The sequence below is a fragment of the Cygnus olor genome, chromosome 7, assembly GCF_009769625.2.
Source record: "Cygnus olor isolate bCygOlo1 chromosome 7, bCygOlo1.pri.v2, whole genome shotgun sequence".
Lineage (NCBI taxonomy): Eukaryota > Metazoa > Chordata > Aves > Anseriformes > Anatidae > Cygnus > Cygnus olor.
Window position 1 is genome coordinate 2,583,784 of NC_049175.1, and position 17,875 is coordinate 2,601,658.

At 36.8% G+C, this 17,875-nt stretch overlaps 1 long non-coding RNA gene across 1 annotated transcript in view; it reads left to right on the forward strand.

The window, feature by feature from the left end:
* Nucleotides 1–389: 389 nt before the first annotated feature.
* The window catches only part of LOC121073431, a 68,427-nt gene continuing 50,941 nt past the window's right edge, over nucleotides 390–17,875 (forward strand). Inside the window, exon 1 of the long non-coding RNA XR_005821710.1 lies at nucleotides 390–570. This is a non-coding gene — a long non-coding RNA (uncharacterized LOC121073431). The remainder of the gene's footprint in view (nucleotides 571–17,875) is intronic.

Here is a 17,875-nt window from a genome sequence, read left to right on the forward strand (position 1 = left end):
AGACCATATCCACACCTTAGTCTTCTGCACTATGGCATTTTTGCATATTGGGAAGCAGGGGGAACAAATTTGGAGCGTTATGCAATTGTGTGCTGCCATGCCAGAGTGGTGCTAGTGGGGACAGCTGTAGTTTCCGTGTCCTCACCTGTCCCCTCCATATTTGCCTTCTTAAATGCTCTCTGTAGTTTAAAATGTTCACTCTGTCAGTCACTGTCTGTTAGGTGGTACAGACAATTTAAGTATGGTTTTATATTAATAAATGTGTGATAAGACTCCTGCTGCTTTCCCATGTGGAAAGCCACTATCACATGCTTTAAAGACAAATACTTGTTTGTATTGCTCATACTGCATTTTATTTTTCCTTTCTTATTTTTTTCCTCTAGTTAATCAAGCAGCAGCAAAAAAAAAAAAAATGAAGTCTGGATTTAGATGTCATGAAACTGTGGCAATGCAACTGAAAACCACCTTTGTCATATTCCTCTGCAACACCAGGTATGAGGTATGGTGCAGTGGAAGGAAAGAGTCCAGCTTGCTTCACAACTTTTGTCTGGAGCTGCCTTACCTCTCAAGGTAATCAATGCTTCAGCCCACAGATCAGTGGTAAGAATACAACTGTTAGCATGGGGACGGAGGAGTGCAAGTGTAACACTTTAAGTTCCCATCAGCTCTACATTAATCAGGATGAGGCAATGAAATTCTACCCCAAACTACATTTGTTCTCTCATTTTGGTCATTGCAATCACTTATTAGCTGGCCCATCAGCATGGTAAGGTTGTAATGCAGAATGCAGTCAGCCAGGGGTCAGTAAATACAAAGCCCTATGTTGTCACATCTTGTAACTTCACAGGTTGTTTTGTTGTTAGGAAAAACATCTTTAGTAGTAGTGTAGTGCAGCAATAGAACAGGTGATCCGGAGAGTTTGGGCAATTTGCTTGAAGGCTCTTAGAACTTGCTAGACAACACAGTTGACCCGATCTACTGTTGTCAGTAGTCTGTCGTGGGGAAGCAGGGGCAGCTCTCTACCATGGAAGCGGTGGGGTTCACCAGCAAAAAAACACTGGAGACCTCACATCTTTCTTTGCTGTTGTGGCAGATTAGTACCATAGATGTTTAGCTATGTTGTACAATGTATTTGTTATATCTGCAATGAGTTACAAAAATAATTATTACCGCAGTTACTCTGGGTTGCAGAGTACTCATGATTTGTGTCTGCGTGGTAGCCCACTGTAGGATTCTTGTGCAGGTTTGCGTTTGGCAACAAGGGCTGAGTATGAAAAGGGGCATGCAGAAAAGGGACATTGCAAGATCCTTTACAAAATGGTGTGCTTTTTTCTTCCTGCTTTCAGACATACAGCAAATCAACATTCTAATCTTGTTATAGAATAACCCATACTGTCATAGCTGGTATGATACTAATCATTTAAAACTGGTATACTATAAGTATCTGTGCACTTGTGGAAGTACATGCACACACGAAAGTGTGCAGCACGCTTGCACTACAAGTGTTAAACATACTGTAACCCTTTCAACAGATTTCCAACAGATGAAAAGCATTAGAGATGCCACTGAATGTGAGGCTGGTCTGGATAACCTCCAGATATCTTTTCCAACTAACATTTCTATGAGCAGTCTCTGAGTCACTCTTCAGGAAAAGCTGAGTATTGTCATAGTAGAATAAATTTAAGACTGACTTAAGATCAAAGGTAGTCAATTCTGTAGGCATTTTAAAACATTCAAGCAAATTAATAAGCAACTGCTTACACACTAAGAATTCTTGTCTTTCTTATGGATTTATAAAGCCAATGAGTGTCCATGCTTCTATTCAAGTAGAACTGATGAAACAAGTATGTGGCTCACTGTATTTTTGAGACTTGCTTTAAAGGTATATGAGGACTTCAGGGTAGGCACTGCTGTATATGTTTGTACAGTCCATGATCAGTGTCTATCAGCACGGTTATTTCACAAACGAAACATATTACAGTCCTGCATTACAACGTAAACTCTATAATGTTGTGATGAAGGATCCAAGAAAAAAAAAAAATATATATATATATATATATATATATACAGGGTATGATAATACAGGTACTAAGGCTCAAATTCAAGAAACTTTCTTATGCATAGAGGAGTGGTGTAGGACTAATTTGTATATATAACTTTTAAAATTATGTGTTGCTAGGCTGTTTCCATAGCTCAGTGAAACACTTATTTTGTAACTAAATAGCATCATTGTTGGTACTGGTTCATTACTATCATTCAAGAATGGGCTAATTTCTTTTGGTTCAAACTCCTCTTAGTGAGAAGGATTTAAAATATATTTTTATATATGCATATATAAACTTATAATTCGTATTTTATTTTTTAAAAACATAAATAATATATAGAATATATTTATAAATATACTATATAATAATATTAGATTTTATTTTCTATTATATACTACATATATATACAATTTTGCCTTTCTTCTAATGAGTTCTTTGTTTCTAGTATCTATGACTTACTAAAGACTCGTGAACGTACTACAGATCCACTAACTCTAGTCTATAGCGTAGCTTGACAGAGGGAATGCACACAAAGTTACCGGTAGAAAAGAATTAAGTTGATTTCATCACTTGACATCAAGCTATAATGAATCTAACAAAAACTCTATTGTAGATCTTATTAGATTTTAGATGCATCACAGCTTAGATTCATGACAAAATAGAGGATTTTAATACGGTGTTGTAAGTGGAGGCTGTGCTGCTAGAAGGATGGGAAATTTTCAAGTAAATGTTTATTTGTGGGGGCTTGGAGCAATATTTTACTGTCTAAAACTAGTTGGGTTTTGTTTTTTTCAGAGCTAACTCAGTGTGCTTACTTGCACCATATTTTTTGTGTGACCTTTCCTCTTATACCTTGTGAAAACAAAATGTTGCTAATCTAGACTGAGAATTTTTGCTTTGTATAATTTGACATTAGTAATGTGGATGGTCTAATGCTGAACAGCATTGTTTTAATTACTTGTTCCTTTCATTATGAGAGTTCCATTCTAGAAGAATATGAAAGTCAGAATTGAAAATATCTGAATTCACTGCATCCCAATTTGAGTACAGTTTCATCGTATAGCTAGAAAAAAAAAAAAAAGATGATTACATTTTCATTTGATTAGACTCATGTTTTTAAAAGCCAGTTGTTGGGGATGGGGGGATTGTAGGGGCATGTAGAGACTTGATGTAAACCAAAAGTGAAAAAATATACTTTTTTTTTTTCTAGTGGAACTATATTACCCACTTATATGTTAATTTATATTTTTACAGACAGACATATTGAACTTGTAACTCATGTTGGTTGTTCTTGTACTGTCTGTGTAGCAATTTGAAAGGGGAATGCATTTCTCTTGGTCCATCAAGGGAGTTTGTTGCTGCTACTTTTCATCAGTTCACACAAACTGCCAAAACCAATGTCTGCCTTGCCTTCCTTATGTCTAATGCACTTTCTTTATAAACTCTGGGGATTAGACCAAGCTTTTATAACTGGCAGCATGGCAGAGAAAGGGAGGAAGGCAAGAAAGGGAAAAAAAGATACTAAAGCTTCTTACTAGGACACTAGGACCATTGCTTTTCATCAGAGCTGTTCTTGTGAAATGGTGATCCTTCCAGCAGCCCTTGGAAAGTTGTACTCCACCACTAAATGGAAAACCACAGTTATGCTCTGATGGATGTTCAAGATTACAGTATTTCTTATTCTCACTTTTTACAGTTTCAAATAAATGTGTCTCTTGTTTCCTGCTGCCTTACTGGTCCCCAAAAGTGCATTCACATGAGTGAAGAACTCCTTACGAATCCTCACTGATCTGCTGGACTACCTGTTTCTGTTATGCCTTTTTCTACCGTCATGAGAACTCAATATTTCATGTACATCTCCTTCCTGCCTCTCTCTTCATTTTCTGAATTTTAGAATCAGGGTGCATTTTTTTTTTCAGCTTGCTTATTTATCCATGAACCAACTCCTCCGCCTTGTGTTACTGCTTTTTCCATTGAAAGTTTCAGTCCTGCTTATAACACGCATTTAATGCTTCTGCTCCTGACTAATTGCTTATTGGAAAAAGTAACATCTCGATGACACTTTGCTCATAGAGACTAATTGCTAAAATGCTTGCCACACACGCAATTTTCTATTCTTTAGCCCATCCTATTTCTTTGATATTTCTTCTACCTACAATTTACTGACTCCTCAAAGGAAAAAAAAATACATCTAAATGTACGCATTTAAATACTTTTTTTATTTTTCAGGTCTTGCATATATATTTGAGGGACTAGACTAAAAATCAGAAATAGGTATAGGCTGTGTATCACAGATACTCATTAAGGTCCCTCCTTCCTAGGCAGGTACTGACAGAGTTAAGTGAGATCTCCAAATTATATATTCAACACGTGGGCAGGGTTAGGAATCTCAAAACAGCACCTACAGCATATACTATCCTCAGTGGGGGGTAAAAATGCTATAGGAAATTCAGGAGAGGGGAGTACCTGACTTATGTGGAGATACATGTCTCCATAAGGAATATGGAGATAGTTTCAAACCCATTCTTTCCACCTCTGCAGAGCTCACTGGTTCTTTGCCAGAGCCCCCTAGTATTTAGTCCTGCATAGGATTTTCTAGTGTGCGGTCTCCTGGCTGTGATGACATATTTTGCATAAAATAATTAGAGATTCATGGGTGGACTCATGGGAGAACATGATCCTTCAGCTCTGAGACTCTGTGGTTGCAAGTGGGAGAAGGTGTAAGGTTTCAGTCCCAGACTCTGCTCAAGGACTGTCGTTTACAGGAGGCAGGTGAAGACATTTGTCTCAGCTGATTGTTATGAAAAGTTGGGGGGGGGGGGGACGGACGGACATGGACACACAACATGTGACACATGCAGAGAAGTCTTGATGGTTTTCTTCTAATTAATTCATTAAACTATTTAATTCCGTAAATCAAAAAACTGGGATACAACCTATGACTGTAAAAAAAAAAATGCATTTCTTCCCTAAGGAGTTCCCCTTTTGTAGGTGTGATCTATAAAACACATCACAGCAATCCAGCTATTAGAATTTACATCTTAAATATTCCATGAGGTTAAATGAATTGGCTGTAGCTGTAGTGGTGGTACTCTGGCATTACTCTCCATGCAAGTGTAAAATCATTTTAGACTGAAGACAAGATACTTGCACCATATTTGAAGTTTTGTCCTTTTTTTACTCTCTCCTTCCCAGCAACCTTGGTTAACATCCTATGATCTTTAAACAAAGATTACTTTTTTTTTTTTTTAATGACATAGAATTAAGATCCCTCTAAGAGCAGAGTAGGGCAAGGTTTTAAAATATCGATGCTTATTCACTTATTCAGAATGAATTTTGAGCGTAATGCAGAATTGGCAGGGGAAGTTTAGGCTAGACATCAGGAAGAGGTTCTTCACCGAGAGGATGGTTGCACACTGGAACAGGCTCCCCAGTGAAGTAGTCACTGCACCAAGCCTATCTGACTTTAAGAAGAGACTGGACTGTACACTTAGTCACATGGTCTAAACTTTTGGGCAGACCTGTGCGGTGCCAGGAGTTGGACTTGATGATCCTTATGGGTCCCTTCCAACTCGGGATATTCTATGATTCTATGATTGTAGAATAGGAAAGACTGGTAAGATTTGAAGGTCTGAATTGATGCAGTAATGTGACAAAATATAAGCACAAGTTAGTAAGATCTCTACCAGTTTTCTTCGAGAAGATAGCATTTTTTTCTCTTTCAGTATTGCAGCACCCTTATACAAGTCTGGTTTACACGGTGTTCTTTATTAATTCACTAATTTTGCACCAGTGCAACCAGATTGGTTTCAATAGAGTATGTTATGATTTACATTACTGAAGGACAAAAAACTCATTTCTTACACAAAATAAATTTGACTCAGTAGGTTTCGCTTTCCTGTTGTTGTTTATTCCATGTAGTATACTTTTTCAGTAATCTTTTAATTTCTCCGTTTTTATCCTTACCCGTGTATCTCCTGACAGCTGTCTCATTTGTTCAGAAAGTGTGAGAATAGCCGAAAGACTTTTATTCCTTCGCTTTCCCTTTCCCACAAATAACAGTTAAAACACTAGCAAAGAATGAGTAAGAATAAAATGTTGAGAGAAATATATAGATGGATCTCTGTAATGGTCTCAATAGTTCTAAGATAATGGAGCTGTTAGATCCACATCAGATCATGACATCAGATCATGCTTGCTGATAAGTAGTTAGTACAATCTGTCTGCTGCCATGAGATCATGAATGAGGAAAAAGGATTGTTTTCGCTTTCTTTAAGTGGCCTTATTTACACAGCTATTTTCTCCCCTGTCAGTAACAGAGCTGTGAGAATTCTTTTAATACACAAATTTTTAAAAAGACTGTGTTGCTACCCAGATTTCTATTTTTTCTTTACTAGTAAGCAGCATCCATTTTCTCCTTGTATTGCAGATCCTTTTTCCTTATTTTATTGACTTCATGCCTTTATCCGAATCAGCATAGCTTTTAATGTAACTTGTAAGCCTGTCATTAGGGACTTGATGGAAGCCTTCCTCAAATTGTAAATAAATTATACTTTATGTACAGCCATTATCATCTTTCTCTGGGGATTTCAATGGCTCCAAGCTTTTGTGGTATAGACCATATCCCTTTAGGCAAGATATCCCTTCAGGATATTTCCCTTCAGGCATGATATGCTGGTTATAGTCATTACAATATTACTTTGATTATTCTCCAAATTACCCCTCATTACTGTACATTTTCTCTGCTTTTCTCATTACAGATATAAACATCGCATGTCTGTTGTGTTTTCAGTCAGCCTTCCATTCAACTCTGTAATATACAGCTTCTCTCAGTAATTTTTAATGGATTAAGAAAAAAGAGAGACCCAATTTCTTGTTATGTATGTTAAGTTTAAAATACAGGGAAATCAGAATATGGTTTGTTATTTAATTCAGAATTTAGCGTGCTTAAGTAACTAATCAGCTGCAGTAACATGTTATAAAAGGCGTCTTTATGGCTCTGTTAGGAAGTATTATGAAATAGTCCTTGCCCTACTTCTTGATTGTCAACTGACCTGGGCTCTTTCAAAGCTATAATAAGAGAAGTGAGTTCCAGAGTTGAAGGGCCTTTGCTGAGAATTTCCTGTCAACATCCCCTGACATTTATATTTAGGGACTCAAGTGTTGCAGCTGACCTCAGCTATCATGGTGGAACAAGGGGAGAAGTAGGTTACTTAATTACAGTCATTCAAAACCTTGACAATGTTTAACAAGTTCTCTGTTATGATTCCCATTGGGTTACATGATTTCATGGACATGAATGCTATTGTCTGTTACATCATGTCCTATGGGAACATACAAGGATTTATTATACAGAGAAAAATTTGTATGACAGCATCTTGAACCGACATATTCAGAAATGTCTTATGACCTTAACAACTTCCTTTTTAGTTCTTTTTAATATAAAAGATATACCCCCAGCATATACACGTAACAGATACAATAAACTTCTGTCAGTACTAGTCTGGAATTACTCTACTTTTTTTTGACTGTTGAAGATTCACAGAAATTTGAGTCTCCATTTAAAAAAAAATTTCTTTCTTCAGTGCCTACCATAGAAGACTATAAGTGTCAAGTGTTCCTCTTGTCATCACTTTTCATAAGCTCATAGGTTAATCTTCATTTTCAGCAATCTCTTCACTTACTGTCCACATATAATGTAGCTTTTATTCTGTTTCCACAGAAGACATTATCCTTGTATTTGAAGTTGTGTTCCAAGGAAGTCATGAAACTAGAGTCTTGGGTAAATTCCTTTGGAGGAGTTTCAGTTTTACAAAACTCACGGGAACTACAGGTTTTCTGTGAAACATCGTTAATCAAATAATTGCTTCCATACACTTTTTTCCCCTCTTTTTTAATGTTTGATCCTGTTGAAAGTTCTTAGCAGCATTAGCCATACTTTCAAGCTTTCAGGAAGAAGCTTGGTACCACATGGAATTTCAACATTCTTCTGAAGCTGACCAAGTCCCACTTTGTATAATAGTCAGGCTGTGTAGCTTATAACATTATTGTAACAGAAGTTAATTATTGAAGTATATCTTTTCTTACTCTTGTGTGAGCAGTAACTGAACAGTAATAGTGGTCTTAAAACTACAATTAGTGGTCATGAAAACAGAACCTGAATTCATCTATGAGGTAGTACCACACATCTCCCCAAACCATTTCAGTAGCTGATGCAAAATTTACTGAAGCAAAGTCAGAAGATATGAAGCATGAAGATGCATGTTAATCATTGGAGATTTGTGTGCTATCCCTTTCTTTTATATTTTTCACATTAACTCTATGTGGTTACAGCCAGGAATTTGACAGACTATTCTGCTACTACGCTGCAGTAACAGAGAGCTCTGATTGGAGGCAGAAAGATAACTTCAAAAAAATAAGTAGATAAAGCTCTTGACATCTTCCTGTGGAACTTAAAAGAAGTTTAAGCAAAGGTATAGTTCTAAAGGACACCTTTAATTTTAAAAACAGCCTTTCTCTCAGTCAAACCTTCGGTTCTTTTTGAGTCACAAATTTCACGGAACTTGCAAGAACATAAATTATTTGTGAGGCTTCTGAAATTTCATTTATGGGACCAAAACGTTCAAATGGTATTCTTGAGGGATTCGGGCCTTGCTCACAGGAGAAATCTGTCCTGGGGATATGCTTAGTGATTACACCTAACAGAGCCTGAACTTGCAATACAAGATAAGCAGGCGCGTATTCCATATAACCACTGATAAGTTAGGGCCTTTATTCTTAGTGTTCTGTTTAGCCATCTTTGTATCTCTTGGTAGTCCTGCACATCATTTAATGTCAGTTCCTGAATGCTCCTGAATCTATGGCACTGCTTCAGGATCACTTTGGTTGGCTGCAGGTAACAGATGCTTGGTCCTAGTTTTATCTCAACACAAACAGATTTTTATGCTAATAATATGAGGTTATTTTTCTTGTTAGTTTTCTCTTTTTGCAAAAAAACTTCTAAAAGGATGTCCTACAATTAAAACCATATAAATTACATTAAAAAATATATACCTGTTGCTAATATCTATTTAGTTTAATTATAGATGACCCTGCTGAAAGGAATTAATGAAAGTTTACACACAAATACACATTTACACATGTCTGTAAAATAAAAATTAGTGTTCTGAGGGCTTGTTCAGTCACTTCAAGGTACAAAATGATCTGGAATACGAGTCTAGATTGTGCCTTAGATTGAACAAGATTTAGGAAACAGAAATATGAGTTTGTTTGTCTCCGTAACCTTTGTTTTTGATGAGACGATGAAATACCATTTGTGGCTTTGGAGGAATTATGAACTACAGGGAAACAAACAAACAAACAAAAAAACAAAAAACCAAAATGTCTTAAAATAGCAGCGCTATTTGAACAAGAACTTTAAGTAGACATACATAAAGTGTCATGCGAAAAGACTCATTGTTGAAAATATTTTTCTCCAATATGCATTATTCAAATCTTCCTTTGTATTTTAGTTTTTGATCTAAGATTTAGTGTAGTGAGAATCTAACTTTTATTTACATATGTGTCAGCAAACTTACGTTTCTTTTCACGCTAATCCTTCTCATTGGTGAGGGCACCATTCAAATGAAAATTAAAATATTGTCTCTTGATAGAGACAGTAATTGTCATCACTGATAATTATGAACTACCCAGAGGAATTCCTGCCTAGCAGTCAGGAAATGACTCAATTTTAATGTTATCTATGCCTATTACAAAACTGAAAGGAATACCTCATACTGTCTTCTATGATCTGTGTGATATCACAAATGCAAGTTTCTCTCTTCTCAGAGCTAATGATTAATGAAAAATACGCTACCTAATTTTAAGAAAAGTAGATTTGTGGTTTTTTTTTTTAAGTTATTGGAATTTGTTTGCTTTTTTTATTTTCCTTTAGAATGGTGTGCTGTCTTGTCAGCTTTAATTTGCGTTTAATCACAGAATCACAGAGTTGAAGGGGTTGGAAGGGACCTTGAAAGATCATCAGGTCCAACCCCCCTGCCAAAGCACGTTCCTTACAGCAGGCTGCCCAGGTAGGCATCCAGATGGGCCTTGAATATCTCCAGAGAAGGAGACTCCACAACCTCCCTGGGCAGCCTGTTCCAGTGCTCCGTCACCCTCACTGTGAAGAAGTTCTTTCACATGTTGGTGTGGGACTTCCTTTGTTCTATCTTGTGGCCGTTACCCCTTGTCCTATCCCCACAAACCACTGAAAAGAGGTTGGCCAAATCTCTGTCTCCCACACCTCAGGTATTTATACACATTGATGAGATCCTCCCAGTCTTCTTTTCTCCAGGCTGAACAGACCCAGGTCTCGCAGCCTTTCCTCACAGGGAAGATGCTCCAGGCCCCGTATCATCTTTGTGGCCCTCCGCTGGACTCTTTCCAGGAGATCCCTGTCTTTTTTGTACCAGGGAGCCCAGAACTGGACACAGTACTCCAGGTGAGGCCTGACCAGGGCAGAGTAGAGGGGGAGGATCACCTCCCTTGACCTGCTGGCCACGCTCCTTTTAATGCACGCCAGGATCCCATTGGCCCTCTTGGCCACAAGGGCACATTGCTGGCTCATGGTCAACCTGTCGTCCACCAGGTCCTTCTCCTCAGAGCTCCTCTCCAGCAGGTCATCCTACAGTCACTTAGAAATAGAAGAATAGAATAGAGTAGAATTTCTTAGTTGAGAAATAGATCATTTTACCTCATTTTTTGGCTAACTTGAAGTGGAGTTTCAATCATCATATAAAATGAGAGCTCTTAGTCATGTTTCAGAATTAATATATTAAAACCTGTCTTTTCCCAGTGTTCTTTCTCATGTGTGCATGTACTGTCAGATTATAAAGTAATTCAAGATTAGGGAAACATGGTCAGGTTGATTAACAACCAACAATTAAATACTTTCCCAGCGAAAGACCTTAATACTTTTAAATTCTTGCTATTGGGTTGTACAGATCTAGTACCTATAACACAGACTGCCACTGTGGATGTAGAGAATAGTGTTAGCTGTACTTTATTGAATACCATGGGCAGTATATTTGCCTATGATTCTATCTAGAGAATCTTTTATGAAAAACATTTAAGTAAAATATACCAAAATAATAACGTATGATTATATCAATAGAAATTTCATGCTACAATGGTAAATTTGTACTCAAATGATAAATTTTCAGTTTGCCTGAAAGCAAATTGCACAGGTTTACTGATGTGTATGTGCTCTATCCAATTATGCAAAGTAACAAGCACTGATGTGAACCTTTTGTGCAACATAAACTAATCAAGATAAGAATACAGCTGTCAATTGGTGAAGAGAAACACACATCATAAAACCTAATGTTGAAGAATTAAAGTAAACGCTGCACATATGACTGTATGTTATTACTACATTTACATTACATTTGCTCTCAAGGCAAATGTGGTTAGGAATCCACTGTTAAAATGTTATCCTTTCCTATTTGGGATTGTGGGAGTAACCAGCTGTTTAAATTTTTTACTGCCTGTAGAATAAAACCTGAATCAAGCACTGAGGTATTTAAATTAATTCTGTATTTTTTAGCTTGTCCAGTTACTGTTCAGAGTCTGATAGATTTAAGACGTAGAAACAAACATCCTCTGTCATATACAGCCTGGCCAGCATTATGGCAGCGCTGCAAACTTTCCCCGTCTGATCTGTTAACCTCTGGAGGGCATGACGCTCAGCAGCTGATAAAGTGCTCTATGCTGAAACCAAAATTATGGGTTCTAATGAACCTCAGAAATGCTGCTGTCTTTGAAATGTGACTCCCTGTCCAGTGAGAAGTGGGCTGTTTTCACAATATTGAACAGCCACTAGATGATAATGACCTTCAATAGCTACAGCTTGGGGCTAGATCTGAGTTTGATACTAAGAGGTGAAAAGCTTTCAGACTCAGTACCAGTCCCTTGAGCTATTTAGTCCTCCCAATGACTTATTTCTTGGTAAACATAAATCCCTTTTGTCCTCATAGTGCTTGTTACTCTGCAGCAGCTTTTGTACAGGCTTTGTATCATATCTGTATGGTAGATTTTCTGTTGGTTTGAACCCTAGTCTGTTCTCATTCACATCATCCAAAGAAAAAAAAAAAAGAAAAAAAGTGCTATTGGTACGAGAACTTGTTTCAAAGTCCACCAATGTCAATTAGCTCCAGCTTTGCTGGGCTTTGAATCTTCAATGAAAGGAATTTGTGCAGCTGTGTATTATTCCTTTTCCTCAGTGCAATCCACAGCTCAAGCTCAGCATTGCAGTGCGTGTCTCAGAAGTCTAACTGGTTAGGTTCAATTCAAATCTATTGCCAATTTTGTCAGTTAAAGTACATCTTTAAATAGGTGTGTGCACGAGTGGTAAAAATAATCTCTCAGTTCTACTAACAGATCAGATTTTCTCATTAAGACACACAAAGCATTCTGCCTGGGATTCTTCTTTCCTCCTTGTAACTTCTGTCTTCCTCTTGATTGAGTAGGTCAGTAATGTAAACTGATAAATTGCAGAGAAAAAAGGTGTGGACATGAAGACTTTCATCATCTTCATCACTTTAGAATGGCCTCTGGTGAACGTATCTATATCTACATGCTTACACAGCTTTTTTTTATATTGACTATTTGTTAAACATTTTCATGATAGCTATAAAATAAGGTACATAATGTGCCCACGTATACCAGGGACATACCGTGATACTGTATGGTTACGCTAGAAGTTACAGATCTAAACCATCTTTGAAGTAATGTTTGTATCGAATATTCTTTGCTTATCTGGAGTAGGACCCATATGTGTAGACTGGCAAATAAAGAATTGTTTTTTTTCCTTCTGACATCAAATTCACTTTTATTGTTGTTGTTATTAAACCACTAGCTGATTATTACAGTATTTAGACTATACTTTGTCTCTGCACATTTATTCACAATTTGTAACTCCTGTTACAAAGAAATTAATTCAGGTCCATTCAAATATAGCTTGGCTTGGAATGTATATTTAATATATATTTATATTGATGTACTTGATTGTAAGGCCCCAAGTAGATTGCAAGCATGATCAAAATAAGAATATAAGCCATAAAACCTTGTGCGCCTTTGTTGTTGTACTTTAATTCTGTTAATCGCCCTAGGTAAAGATTAGCTGCTGTTGTCAATTTAATTCAGCCTCAAACAAAGCAACAAGGTCACTTTTTTCTTTCCTTTTTTTTCTTTCTTTCTTTCTTTCTTTCCTTTTTTTTTTTTTTTTTTTAAACAAACAGGATTGAGTTGTCATGTAGTTCTAATAGGCAGCACAGGGAATCATTAGTCCACCTCAGCTCCCTGACTGATGGGCATTTCACTTCAGTCATCTGACTGAGCACTAGTGGCCCAGTACTATTGACACCATGTCAGAGCTGAGAGAAGATAGCTTAATCTTCTCAGACACTCTCTGCATTGATTTGACAAGTTGCTGTAATGACCTTCTTGTTTTTCTGAAGGATTACTGTTTACCCAGGGAGGTGTTGCTGAGTGCATGTACTGCATTGTCATGGAAACTACTATTGTTGCATCTTGATCCCATTAATGCTGTGGTGTGTGACACAGATATGAGAAGCTGAATATTTCAATGAAGCAGTCCACCTCAGTAATACTAATCACTGACCATTCATCAGGCTTACAAAATTTGCAGCTAATTCTGCACAGCTTGGCCAACAGGAATTAAAAGGCCATAGTGACTTAGGGTACTGACCCGTCTTGTCTGGGTATTTTGTGAGGCCCAAGTAGCTTCTTAACTTTAAAGGAAGAAAGTGCCACTGCTTCTTTTGTTTGTTTGTTTTCTTTTATATTTTTTTTTCTCTCTGACATAGATAGTTTGCCAGAAATTTAGGGTGTTTTGTATTTGAAGGAAAAAAAAAAAAACACAAAACACAACAGAAGAAAATACTCCTCACATATGAAACATGAATAACCATCAAAGAAAAGCTTTTTTTTTTTTTTGGGGGGGGGGGCGGGGGTAAGAGTTATTTGGTGTACAGGACATTTTCTGGATCATGTTGGAAGTGTAGCAGTCTATAACTAATGTATTGTTTTTTCCCCTATTTCCTTGTACCTTTAATATAATAGCAACATAAGACATACCTCACACCTTATAACCTTATATTCTCCCTTTTCCAGAACAAGCATATTTTTTCTCAGCCATTTCCTTCTGGCATTTGGTATATGAGTGTGTGATAGTTTGATAGTCTTACTGTCTCTAGAAATTAGTTTCTCAGTACACCACATTTGGCAACAGGCTGAAACAAGCATGGTCTCACCAGTGATTTTGACAAAAAAGAGTGAAAGAGCCACCGATAGGAAGCAAATAGTCCTAACAGGTTAGTCTGTAAGATGTGATAGCTGATTTCTTGGAAAAAACAGTATAGCAGGCTCCCTTGCAGGCTAGATGTAATGATTAAGCAGCAACAGAAGTGGTTGTTCTGACAAATTTGAGCAATTTCCTGTACATTGATTTTTGATGAGAAGAAAAGAAAACCCCCAATGTTTTTTACGTGAAGAATCATCTTTTATATATGGCTTAGTAACTAGGAAATATTGTTGGAAAACATGTCAATAGAAGATGAGCTCTTAGCCAGTGACCATAAGCTGTGAATGAAAGAATGATGCTATAGAAGTGGCACTTTAGGAAAAGGGGGTTTTATTTGAAGATTAAGATTTATTTCAGTTTTATTCTTCATTCCTCATCTTACGTGTTGCAAGGATACCCAGGCTTAGAATCTGTTATATCTTAAGATGTCTGACTGAATTAGACGGTGAAATCAGTGCCTAGCTGTAGTAACACCCACCATTTCTCTTCATTCAATCCAGTGTACAACTATCCAGTTACCAGTTAGTAGTTTGGGTTATTGACAGATGTGTCTTATTGACTTCCTTGTTTAACCTAATGAATAATGAAATGCCTTTCACCGTATTTGAGAAAGTACTGAATAATATTTCTTGCACCGTGTCATTGGTTTTCATCTGATCACATAGTCATTAATCCATCTGCTTTGATTCTAAGCATTCTTGGTGAGATACTGTCATACAGTTCCAGTACAGTTCCTCGCTGCATGGTATAGTGTACCAAATGCTCTTTGTGGTGTTCTCCTTTGAGAAAGATGTGCAAAAATCACGGTTTTTGAAGGTTTATTTCTCATTAGCCAAGCTAGGAAGGTTTTTTCCAGTAATGTTGTCTGGAACTGCAGACGCAAATATTTAAGGGTTTTTTCATTGATCAGCTATTTCAAATGATGTACTAAGGTCAAAGATGGTTATGATTACATTTCCTGTTTTTATGGAGAGGAATAAATCCTTCACAAGTATAGAATGGCCTGAAATCTTCTGAGAAGAGCTATTCTTGAAAGACAGAATTAGAATACAGGCAGAATACAGTTCCTGTATTTGCATTTCGGCCTATTTCTCAGTGGGCTCTGGGTTTGTTCTCAATGTGGGAAATGTGCCTTTTTGTACTACGGAAATCCTTTGTTTTAGGGCTCACTTGAGCCAAAGTAAATTTATAAAATGACTTCTGGTTTGGAAAATATTTGTCAGGTTCACATTCTGAGCTTTTGTTTGCTTAGAACTTTCCAGTCCTCTGTTGCAACAATGAAAATCATGGATAGCGGTAGCCCAGCATTACATAAGCAAGTATATCTTGTACAGAGTAAGCTCTGGAACTAGGCAGGATCTGAGACTCTAAGGAAGCACTGTGTTCACTGCTTGACTTCTACACATGCAAAAGTGTGCTTGGTTCCATTAGGCAGAAGAAACGGTTCTTTTATTTTCTGTCCAATGTCCAAGGCAGCTGCTTGTTATGTGCAACAGGAAATAGAACCCAGGAATTCTTCCTTCCCTGACGCAAATCTAATCTAACTTATGCCATGCAGTTATTTGTTTATTAAAAATACAGCCTGAGGTTGTCAACCTTAAATAATCAAGCATAAACAAATGTAATTAGCACCATTTCATATTTTTAAATTCTCTAGGGATTAATCTTTTGCATTTATTAATGTGTGTATGTGTGAGATGTATACACAGCTCATGTACAAAATAAAATGCACTTCTATACGGCTATGTCAGACAGGAAAAGACCAGAATATGTACTACAGTAAAGTAGATCATATGGAGTTTTAAGTAAATATTAAAATGACGGACTCCAGAAGAGATTCACTGTAAACCTGCTAATCGACAATTTGTTGTCTGCTGTATCAATATCCTAGTACCTATGATTCAAATTAAAGCGTGAGTGAATATGGGATTATGAGTCACTTTAAATTCAAACATATTTGAAATTGATAACTCAGCATAATTGCAGAATACTTACATGGCACTAGAATGTTCATTTAGCCAAAAGGGACACTGCGTGCAGCTGAAATAACACCTTAAGACATTGAAATTAAAAGTGTACCTAGCTTTATTTTATTTATTTTATTTTATTTATTTATTATCAAAATCCAAATTTGAATACCAATAAAAATGAATTCTACATTTTTAAAGACTGCTTCAGTCCTGTCCTGGTAGGCTTAAATTGGGATCCTTGTTAGAGCTTGGTAGGAAAGGGGGAAAAGAGTTAGGAAAGAGCTTGATAGGAAAGGGCTTTTATAGGAAAGGGGCTATCTTTCCCATTTAAACCAGACAGTAGGGTTTTATGGCCCTGGGACTGCTTTGAGGTGACATGGTTCTACTCTTGCTTCTTTAAAGGACACTCAATCTGAAACCAGTTTAACCAACTAACAAATAAATACTCGTTTAATATCCTTTTTGGAGAGTTATAATACATGTATTTGGACCACTAGGACCAGATTTCTGCTACAATTTTAAAGCCAGTTCTATAACTAGTGTTGTGTGGAAAGACTTGGTCATGACAGCTAAGCACTAATGTTTCAGGACTTCATACTTTACAAATTATCTCCAAGAGCTAAGAACTGAAACTTCAAGATGGGTCTGCTGAGAAGATGTAAGGTCTGGGAAGACAAAGTTATCCATTAAGCTTTCTTATTCTATTGTGGTATTTCTGCATTTTATACAATCTTGCTGTTACTACAGTTAAAAATCAAAAAAGCACTGGTGGAGCATTTGATATTATGTTAGGTACAAAGTGTGAACTTTAAGGCTTGGTTGACAAAAAGATAACTTGACAGTGCACACAAAGTAACACAAACTGCAACTAGAGCAGCTGCTGCCTTGCATCTGAATGAGTTTGGAAGATGAGAAAGATATGTGCGCTGTGAATTTGTCTCAACTAAGCATGAATTGCAATTTTTTTTTTTTTTTTTTTTAACCCCAAATGAAAGACTTAGTGTGTTTAAAAGCAAACAAAAGGGAAAAAAAAAGTCAATTTTTTTTGAGGCATGGATCAGCTCTTGTATTGATTGTGTACTTTACTTGCCATGTCTCAGCAGTCATAAAGGTGTTCTGTATGCCTAGCAGTCTTAGAAGAGTGTTGTTAAGCCAAGTATTCATGGAGCTTTTAAAGCTGGTGCTTTTAAATCATGATCAGTCATATGATGCACCAGTTTTTGTGCCACTTTAAAACCATTCAGAATGGAAAATAGGCCACCACTACGGGATTTCTGTTTGTGATGAGGCATGTTAGACCCTATCTGCAGCCAGACTGTTACAGATTAAGTTTATACAATTAAAAACAGATTGGACAAAAACTTGTAAATATAGAATGATGAATAAGTTTTTACTGGCAGGACAGTGATCTACTTGTTGTAATTTCAGTGGACATTTGATATGATTACTTTTGTTTGTGATATGTAATTTCATAGGCCCAGAATATTCAACATGAAGCC